The following is an 11,165-nucleotide window of genomic DNA, read 5'->3' as shown; positions in this document are numbered from 1 at the left end:
AGCTTTGAAAATCTCAACAGCAAAACTCCCACTGATATCAGTGGGTCTAGGATCTCTCTCAAAATTTTTACAATGACTTTTTGTTTTCCTTTTTCAACAAGCAACATCCCTTTGTGCAATAATTGGCAGCTATTAGTGTCAGTTTGGCAGATAAGAAGCTGCATGGGTCTGTGGGAAATTTATGCCTCCCAACATGCCATGCTAAATTTAAACCTGTTGCATAATATGCAGATTCATTGTCATGCATGTAACGTGGCTAAGAATATCTAAAGTTCAAGGGAAGTTAATATGCATGCAGACTGAAAAAGAGGGTTTCTATGCATTTGGGGCTTTACCACATGGAATAAAAAGCATCAATGACTCCCTTTAGTAAAACTATCCATTCTTGCAGTCACATCAGTGAACATATATTTCACTGGCATACCACAGTGGTACAGAGCACCACTGACATTAAAAGTAGGAAAACAGAAAAGTAGAGAGTTGCTTTTTGATTCTATTAAACCATCATTTCAGTTCCAGCTCTGGGGACACACTGCTCTAAAGCGCTTCTGAGGAACTCTGAGGGCTGATTTTTCCTCAAAAACTAAAAAATAGAAAACTTATCTCCACAATGCTCTGCCATATTCCCTTTTTTTTTCCCCCCACAATACATATAGGAAGATATCTCCTTTCCTGCTTGACCTTGCAGGCTGTGGAAAGCCTTTCTTGTAATTCAGCATTTTTACTTCCTGAATGAAACTGAATGCAAGAAAATACAGCACAGGTAGACATTGTGTAGATTATCTACATCTTTCCAGAAACTTAAAATATCAGCTTAATCCTAGATGAATGTTCCAGACAATATTACCAATCATTACAAAGAACACAAGTAAGGTAAGATTTGGTGAAGTTCCCTCTCTTTGGTCTTCATCTCTAGTGCATATTCTAAAGTGAAAATTCTAGAAACCTTGATAGATAAGAAAGGAGAATGGCCAAAGAACTATTGACAATGTTTAGGGGTTTTATTGGTTTGAGGGGTTTTTGTCAGTTTGAGGGGGTTTCTCATCATCTAACCATTATCAACAAAATTTCTGGAAGAATTCCCTTGAAAGAAGATAGTTTCTAACTTATGGCCTGATTCCCAGATCGCTGTTTATATTCCTTTTTCATCGTGAACCATCAAAATACATTAATATTAGCAGCCAACACATCCCTTTAATGCACATAAAAATATTCCAGGTCCCCCATCCAAATATTATACTTCACACAAACCATGTCACACGGAACACATACTTGAAAATTATCCTCCTGATTTTCACTTTCAGACAAATACATATTTCCTTTTGCTCTGTCGAGCCAGCTTATACACAAGTCCTCTGCACAGGATATTTACCCTCACTTTGTATCAGGTATCCCAGCCCTATGGAAGCAATGCACTAGAAAGCATCTCTAGTCTTTGCTAATATAAAAGACCTCCAGTGATTATGTCAAAACATTTATCAGTATCACCAATGTGACAAGGTCTAAGATGATATGAGAAAATTCCATTTCCTGAACCATTCACCATGTTTCAGTGAAGTGTGATTCTGATGCAAGGCTATTAAGCCCTCTGAAATTTAGATCATATCAGTTTGGGATATGATGCTCAAGTTTTGGTGGGCTTTTGGTTTCTTGGTTTTTTTTAAGGAAAAGCTTTCAAACAGAATGGGTCAAAATAAGTTCAGTATTTCAACAGCAGAAAAAAGATTAAATATGAGTATTTTGAAAAACATGAAAAAGCATTTGGAATATTCTAGAAATTGTTCCTATTTGTTGTTATTTTTAATTACTTCAAACTAGAGATAAATTTTACAGAAAAACCTCAGATAAGTAATCCCCTGTGCGCTGGGTTCAGTCAGGAAAGAGTTAACTCTCTTAACGGAGGCTGCTAGGAAACTGTTCCTGGTTGCAGGGAGCAGCACTGATAAGTTCTTAGCTGGCACTGGGGAATGCCTGCACCAGGTTCAAGGTCTTCCTCCACTTCTGATCCTGCAGCTGCGTTCCCAGCTCTCGCTGTCTTGCTACAGGCAGTGTAGGGGACACACAGCTCAGGCAGGTGACCCGAAGTGACCAAGGGAGTGTTTCATTCCATAGTACGTCATGCTCGGGGCAGAGGCAAGGAGGGAGTCCGGGAGCCATTACTCCCTCTCTCTTGTTCACTCCAATACACCTGCTAACCCTCACCCTGACTCCTGCGTTAGCTGCTTTGCTAACTCCTGTGCTGGCTCATTCGTGAGGGAGTTGGTGGGTTTGTTTAGTTTTCCCAGCCGTGCTATCACTGGTAGGGGTCACTCAGAATCTGCTGCGACAGGTCTCAGGCTCCAGCCCTTGAGCTGTGGCTCTCAGGCTGTGATCATACTCAGGCTGCAATCATTCTCAGGCTCTCTGGGTCTGACTCTCACTACTCAGCACCTGATTGTGTACTGGTCAGTGGGTGGTGAACAACTGTATCATAATTGTATCATATTGTATCATATGTTTCCTTTTTCTATTATTTTAATTACCTATTAGTAGTAGTATTTGTATATATTAATTTAGATGTAATTAGTAAATAGTTCTTATCTCAATTTTATGATCTTCCTTATTCTTTTTCCCCCCAATTCTCCCCCACCACTGGAGGAGGGAAGAGGGGATTTGTGAGAGTGGCTTCACGGTATTTGGCTAGCCGGGGTTAAACCACAACACCATGGTAACATGGGTAGTGGTTGCATCACAATAAAAATAACTAGAGAGGAGGAAGAATAAGAGACCATTTAAAACACTGAGTAGTCCAAGCAAGAAGCAAGCACTAAGGAAGATTCACCTGAAATGATGGTGTTTGTTCAGCATTTTATAAATGTTTCTAGGCTTTATGTCTTGACATATACCCTTTCCGTGATTACAGTACCCATATTACTGAAGAAGAAGTTCTGACCGAAGGCAATTTCTCCAAGTAAAAAGCAACATGGTCTAGCCATGGGCTGAGTTGGATCCCAAGGAATCAACATCTGCCAGCTGTTTGGGACACAGCTTTGCAGAGGAAGAATGCAAACCAAGGTCTATCAGCCCCTTGCTTAACTAATCAGCTGCCGAATATAACTCTGGTCAAACTCAAAAGAGCTGCACTAGGAAACCTGGTGAAACAGTGCGATTGTCTCATGCAGATAAGTCCTTATCCTGCAGATAAGGACCATACACAGGTGTAGAAAATCCACTAAGGCACCCACTGAGGCAGCTTAAACCTAACAAGACACCTCCAGAGAAGCTGAAGAGGTAACTAATGTAGTGCCTACATTTTTCATAAGACTAAGGATTCCACAATCTTCTCAGACAGAAGCAAAAACCACTCTTTGCATTTTGCAATGCATTTCAGTTCTTGTTCTCAAGACCTGGCACTTTTTTTTCTTTCAACAAGTCCCTTGTTAAAACACTCCTTCCAGAGACAGTGAAAAATCTGAATCTCACAAAACAAGTGCTTATAAAAACAACAAATACACAGCAAAAAGTGGAAATGTGATAAATGCAAATCAAGGAATTATTACCTTGTTATCTGCTGTTCCTGCCCCCAGATCCTATCTACACTACACTACCTGCAGAAAGAAATAACTAGTACCTCAGGCCTGCTGTTGAGCTATATTAATATTAGCTGGCAATACAATAACAGTAATGATAAAGTACAAGGGCTACAACCAGAGACCAGGTTCCTAAACACTGTTAATCTAATGCAGTAATCACATGCATTGAGGTTGGATTATTCTACAAAGTAACTACAGTTTACTAGTATCTTGTAGAATTTTTATACCCTTTAATTAACTTCATGCTTATTATAGCACTATCATTAGACAGGTCTAATATTTTAGGATCTCTTCCATATAAAATATTTGTGACTACCATTGAGAGGAAAAAAATGCTCAGGCAAATAAGGGAAAAATACTTAGTTAACAAACGAAGAGCAGAAAGCATTAGCACTGTAGAAGAGTTGCTACACCAGAGAATGTGCAGTGCCTTGATGACAACATACCATGCTCCAAAACAGTGAGTTCAGGCAGTAACCAGAACTGGGCAGGGATACTACTGAGGATTAACAACTATTTTGTATACAATCCTCTTAAAATTGTAAAATTCAGTGCACAAGATAGTAAATAACATTAATGCCCCATTGCAACAGATGTTTTTCTTTCCCTCCCTGGCACATCCCATGAAGAGGTCTTGGAAGTGCTCAACCAAACAAGACTTCTGAAGTTCTACCCTAGGAAAACACACTGCTTGGAAATCAATTTATTGGTACAAAATTCAGACGAAATGAGTGGAGCCAGAGATTGCATTTCAAGTTCTTTAACCATTCAATATGTAATGTCAGAAGGAAAACATTCTGGGCGTAGGTACAATATATATGACTCAATTTTGTATGAATGACGTAGAGATGGATCTACTGAAGTATTACTTTCTAAGTGTTGGCATTCTAAAGGGATGTGGTTAATCTGAGAGGAAAGATAAATACAGAAAACATCAGTACAGGTTTATATTAACTGTTGAATTTAGTAGAATTAGTTTTGATTTGAAGGACTCAAGAGATCAGTTTTAAAGTCACAGATAAATTTGGACAAATATGCTTTTAAAATTGGGTAGACCTTTCTGGCTATCTCATTATTTAGCTCACCCCAAGTTTGTTCTAACTAGGAGTACTAAGATAAGAGCTTAATGCTAAGATCTAAAAAAAACACTCTCCTGAAAGAGGAGAGAACTAGAATCATGTTCTCACCTGGAGGGCTGAACTGTATAGACCGGTAGAATTCCTTCAAGAGCAACATTTAAAGGCTTATTCTAGTTGCATCCTTCCCTAACTGTCCATGCAGCTTTCAATCTTTGTTCAGTATCTGCTGTTGTGTTTTCTCTCAGTAACAGCCTAACTGGCACAAAGCACAGAATTATTTTATCTTGAAAAAAATGTATTGAAGACAAATATCCATTAAAAAAAAAAGCAGCTTAAAGGAATTCAGAATTCCTCAGATATTACTGTTAGGGTCTCTTTATTCAGTACTTTGTTCTGGTCCATACATCTCAATCTCCTTCACTTTATTTGCCTGGCCTCTTGAATCAGAGCAGACAAGTTAACGCTGTTTCCTTCAGCGAGTATTGCTGACTTGTGTATCTGGCAAATAATTTATTTAACTGCTTACTAATAAGCAAAATGAAGAGAATCTATCACTAAAATAATCTTGGAACCCTCCATCTGTTATAGATCCTGTGTTTCTGTTTAAACAAATACTGGGAATGAACAATTTATTTTTCTGTTTACTTGCTAACCCAAACCCCGTGCATTTCATAATGATGGAAAAGACCACAGATGAGTTAACTGTAATCCCAACCCTCAATATAACATATATTTCCAAGTTGTCTATAACTTTAGAGCCTAACTACCACCAAAAACCAAAGTACCAAACACCCTAAAGTATTCTTGGTGAGGAGCATCCAGTGTTTTAAATGTAATTCTAGCTCTTCAGTATAGAATACAGAAAATCTGAAGGTCCTGCTGCCATTTTCTTTCTAGGGTTGGAAAGTTAATGACTTTGAAAAGCGTCAGCAGCATAGTTCAGGTCACCACTAAATCATCTTCTGAATAGCTCCTTGATCAGTACCGGTTGTTTCGATCTTGGAAAAAGGAATACATGTTCAGCACCTAGCATAGCATTCCTGACCTCATTCTGGATTCTTTACCACTATCCCCAAACAAATTACATTCTTCATAAACTGAAGAAAATTATACAACTATTAACAGTTTCCTTAGATAGCCATCAAAGACCTGAAGAGAATAACTGAATACAGGTTAAGGTTAAGACTGTCTCTTCTCACATTCACCAGCATTTTTGAAGTTGCAAATAACAGGAAACTATAGCATTACTGTAATTGACCTTACCTACCAGTACAGTGAAGCCAGCCTCTTCTTGGCAAGAACTTGCTTGTCTCCTTGATTATAACTGCCATTATTCATAATCAGCAACAGGACCCATCAACCATCTGGTGAACTTCAGCCAAGGGCCAGGAAACAAACTAAGATCTACCACCAATGCAGTATGTACAGACAACATCTCAGGGAGAGCAGGAGACTAGAAGGGAGACACACGTATACTCATATTACATAGTTGAAACCAAACCTGGTGTGAGGTCTGATCTTAAGTGGGCTTCTGGGCAGTGAGCAGAGTATGTGGGTGGGGGTCCCAGCTGGGGTCACTCAGGGCAATCACAGCTTGCAGGTACCCACAAGGCCCTGACACATACATATGCATATGCATAGATGTTCAAAGGGTTGGTTAGAGCTTAGAGTCAATAAAATGACAGCTTTGTGTCCTGAATGTATTGTTTCTTGTATGAACACAAATGGGAGTGGTTTGGGTTATGAGCTCCAGAAATCTGGAAGGAAAAAAGAAACTTTGCTCTCCTAGCTGACTGATTTTTTTTTCCCCCTCTGAGAAATGCAAGTCATTGCACAAGCGCTTACACCTGCAACAACAGGCAGGATTCTGAGAGCACTGGAGCTCTTGAGCAAAATGACAGCCTTGTTCCCACTGAAGGCAATGGTAGTTTTGCAATTTAGCAAAGGCAGGGTTTGACCAAGGAAGTTTGAAAAGGACCTGTAAGCCTTCGTAAGACCATCTCCCTAGCACTGGAGGTGCTAGGTGTTGAGTGGTGTGCAGGTGTTGAGTGGCAGTGGCTGTTCAAATGGCACCATCTTAGACAACTGTGAGTCATCCTGGGGATATTCACCCACTCTGAGTATGCTCCCATGTGATGCACGCTTCATGAATAGGGACCCCCATCCTCTATGGCCTCTCTGGGAGAAGGACCTCCCTTGGGTTCTGCAGTGCTTCTGGAGGTGGTGTCCCTGGGTCAGGCTCTGGTTTGAGGCAGTCTGGTACAAGACCTTGGTGGAGGCCATGGCTGGGCCCAGGCCTGTGTGCAACATGGAGGAGCTGCAGGTCTGGCGGGGTCAAGTACCATGGCCTCAGCCAAAAGCAGCTCCAGTGGGCAGGGGTCAGTCCTGGAGCTTCTCTGCCCAGCAGGACAGGACAGCCCCCAGCACTCCAGCTCTGAGCCGGCCCTGAGCCCTGCAGCTAGGAAGAAGCTGCTCTTGGGACCAGGCACTTGCATTAAAGATTAAAGTATCTCCCTCAGCATCAGAGCAGTTCTGGGATTCAGTCTCAAACACCTGAAGTATCTTTGGGACCAAATTCCTGAATTTTTTGAGGTATGTTTTACCTGTCCCATTAAAAACAAGCATGGGGCAGGAGCAATGACTGCTTTTTTCTTTTTTTTTTTCTTTTTTTTAATCATTTGCCTATGAATGCAACTTAGGAATTTCTTTCAAAACAGCTCCTAGGAGATCCTTTCTTTCAGCCATGTAGACTGCTCCAAGCAGAATGGAGGTGCCAGGGGATGGAGCCAGAGGAGGAAAGGAACGGCAGCTGAGTCACATTCAATATCTGGTTGAGGGATCCTTAAGCTGCCTCGATTCATTTGCAATTTATTGTAGAAAATTAGTCCTAACACACTTATGAAGAAAGTCCAAAACAAGAAAGGTGAGTTACAACAAATATTGAGCTATCCCCAACATATTTCTATTTCAAACTTTATGGTCCCTTCAGGGCTAGAGCCAAGAGGGACCTCTCCTGCCTGCTCTGTCTCAGCAAAGACATCCAGGCACTAAAGCATTTTAAACCAATTTGTATTTCTTTAATCTTGTTATTCCTTCCTTTCAGCAACTGTGCATGGATATGCTACTTAGGAACAACAGCATAATTTCTTTCCCCTCGTTACTGCTCTGCCTGCACCTCTCCTGCCTGATGCTACAACATCGTAGCTGCTGACCCCTCCGCAATCTGTGCTCTTCAGCAAGTCCGTCCAAACTTGATTTTTATTCAACCGAAGAACTCAAGATGAGCTTCATGAAGGAAAAATAACAAAGGCTGGTTGATGTGTGTTTAGACTCCTTCTTCCTTTCTCTCTGTTCCTCTGCGAGCAATGGCTGGGTGGTGGTTTGAGAAGGAAAGCGATGACTAAGGTAACGATTGAGCTGACTGCGGGTGCCCCGGCTCCTCGATAACTGAGGGTTTGCTGCCACCGTGTGCTCACCCGGATTCCGCCCACGATTTCCTCTGCTCCGGAGCAACCATGGCAGGAAACCGGGGAATATGATCCCTCTTCTGAAAAGAGGTCTTCCTGCAGTTACGGACGTGCTCCTCGGCTAAACCAGTCTTAACCTTAAGGCTAACCGGTTAAGCCCAGCTGAGCTTGGTGCACATTCGGAGACCAGGGGAGGCTGCTCTCAGTAAGTGGAGGCTCACCAGTTTTGCCAGATTCAGAAGATGCATTTCTGTGGTCTCTGATGGCTCTGCACTGGTCCCCCAGCATCATCCATTGGAGAGGGACAAGCAGTAGCACTCAGGGCACAAACAGCTACTTCACAAAGAAGCAGCTTCAAACAGTTCTCTTCAATTTCCTCCCATCAGACTGACAGTTGATGCTCTTAATGTTTAATACCATTCACAACTGAAATCGCTGGAAATGTTTTAAAGTAGTGTCAGTAGGAGCAGCTCTCCAGGCACCACCTGGCACAGGGAACAGGTTTTAGGTGGTCTGAAACTGTTCTGACAGCGTCCTTTGGTCACTAGGTGTCACAGACACAAACACTCTGGTAAGTCCAGCTCTTCCAGAGCGTATATAACCGGTGGAAATGCCTCTGGAGTTTCGTACGCTGAGCATGAACAGAAAACCAAGCATACACTCTTTAAGCAGCGGATTTTGAAGGTTTCCTCTGGAGACCTACTGGAGTTAAGTGGGAGAGACATTAAACTTCTTCCCAGAAATCCTAAAGCACACTTCTTCCCAAAACTATCCTATATCAACCCCCATGAGGCCCAGACTGGTTAGGCCCAGTGCAGGACTAGAATCCATAACAACCCATTACAGATCAGTGTGTTGGCAAATGAACCTGGCTGTCAGCCAAACCCTGGGCTCACAAATATTGTATGAACCACAATGCTTTCTTTTTCAGCTGTTTCAGAAGAGGACAGTGTTACTCCACAGTGCCAGCAGACCAGGAACAAATCATTCAGCACAGAAATGAGAGTGTCCCAGTGACACGGTGACCAGGTTTAAGTTCTTCCTAGAGTCCCTGTAAAATTTGTGGATCTAAACAGTAAATACAGCTAAGGTCTTCAGCAAGGATGATTATTTCAGGCAAGGTGACCCATGGGAATGAGATCTTTTTTGTCAGTCCATTTCCCAACAGACACTCACATTCAAGTCACAACCACTGCAACCAGCGCCCTCATTGTCAGTCAGAGCAGGAACAAAGACTAATTAATTGAATAAAGGCCAAATTATTCATTCCCATTATAAGCATGACATTGGAGAGAATCCCAAATGCATCCAGCGGTAACTTCACTTAGTTTGTTGGATAGTAGAGCTGCCTCTGGGGGAGCATGTTCTGTTTGTTTTCAAGGGCTTCAGCAATTGTAATTCTGAACACTCTCTTCCATACATATTTGAGCTGTGTAACACAAACCAAAGATGTCCTCTACTCTTATTCCACCTTATACTGCTGAATTACAAAGAGAATGCCTCTAAATCAGATATGAATAGAAAAACTACTACTCCTTGTCTTTGTTGCACTGGTAGATTCCCTTTACAACTCGCTAAGTCTCAAGAATCTGCTTCTCTTGGTACTTCTGGCTTTTAAATCTTTTTTGTTTGGTTGGTTTTTAATTCTAAATTCATATGAATCCTTCCAGTAAAGGTCATTTCCTCTGTCCCTGTTATTGAAAGGAATTCAGTGGGAGCTATTTCTATAAACTCTACCCCCCACATACTCTGCTAAGAAGGGCATGTGTTATGAGTAATTTGCTTACACTAATACGGAAAAAGCACTGAAAAATGGCTGACTTGCAACCACGACAAAGGTTGTCACTCTCCTCCTTTCCCAAATGGGGACAGAGGTAACTCCCCATGGTCTGATACAGAGTGAAAATTGGTAGCATCCCCTACCTAGCAGTTAAATTAAAAGTATGCTTAAAATAAAAATTAAAAAAATAATAATCAAAGGTTGACTTATGGAGTATACATCAGATTCAGTTTTATCCAAATTAAGAAAGTTACTGCATATCCTTACAAACTAGTTTCAACTTACAGGTAAAGAGCTTCCTCTTCCAGTGGAACAGAAAGTGAGATCCCAAGGACTGCACATGAGCTAGAAAGCAATACTTCTAGAATTGTACTTCCAGCTCTGATGGATCTTTCAATCTCTTACTGATTCCCATACCTTATCTCAACACAACAGAGAAAATAATGTTAAAATGGGATTATGAGGAGAAAGTGATATTATTTTAATTCTTCATTATATACTAGAATACACCAAAAAAAGGCATGGAAATCCGATAGCTGGTAAACTTGCAGCTCCCAGACATCATCTTGTTCAGATAAATATGTGCTTCATATCTTTCAATTTACTTCCCACATAGGCAATAAGCCCAGAACAATTTTTCTGATTACACTTGTTTGTCTCCTTCTGTTTCTGGAGGTTCCTCCCTACTACAAGTCCTGTGGGCACCATCATTCATTCCTATACCTGTTACTCTGTGTGTCTTCCTGGCCCTCTCCCTACCAGTGTCTGAGAGGCTTTAATGTGTCACTTCATCCCTCTACTGTCTCACATGAGGCAATGCTCCCATTTGCTTGCCAGATGATCTGTGGGACCCATTCCTTCTGCTTCCCTCTTCCACACCCCAACACAGGCTTGCATGTGTGACTGCCCTATACTCAGCTGAGTGAGTAAGCAGGGTCTTCATGGTTACCTAGTGTGCTCCCCACCTCCCAGTCCCAGCAGAGCTATGGCCTTTTCTTTCCATCCAAGAGAGGAGTCACTCTCTCTGTTGATATTTCAATAGATGTGGCTGGGCAAGACCTATCATCGGGGTGAGTTAACCAATGTAAGTGTCTAGGTATGCTTTGACGTGTAAGCAAGGCATAGCTAAAAGGCGGTGTTGGGACAAGCCTGGCTCCAGAGGCTGTTCTTGTTGTAGTATTTCTCTGCAGCCTCTGGGCTGTGTGCAGATCAAGGTTTATAAGACCAGGATCAGCCAAGTGCAACCTCAGCTGTGTTGGCCTGGCCA

This window comes from Eurypyga helias, unplaced genomic scaffold (assembly GCF_000690775.1).
Source record: "Eurypyga helias isolate BGI_N326 unplaced genomic scaffold, ASM69077v1 scaffold44669, whole genome shotgun sequence".
NCBI lineage: Eukaryota > Metazoa > Chordata > Aves > Eurypygiformes > Eurypygidae > Eurypyga > Eurypyga helias.
The sequence above is the reverse complement of the archived record's forward strand: the minus strand, read 5'-3'. Positions refer to the sequence as shown.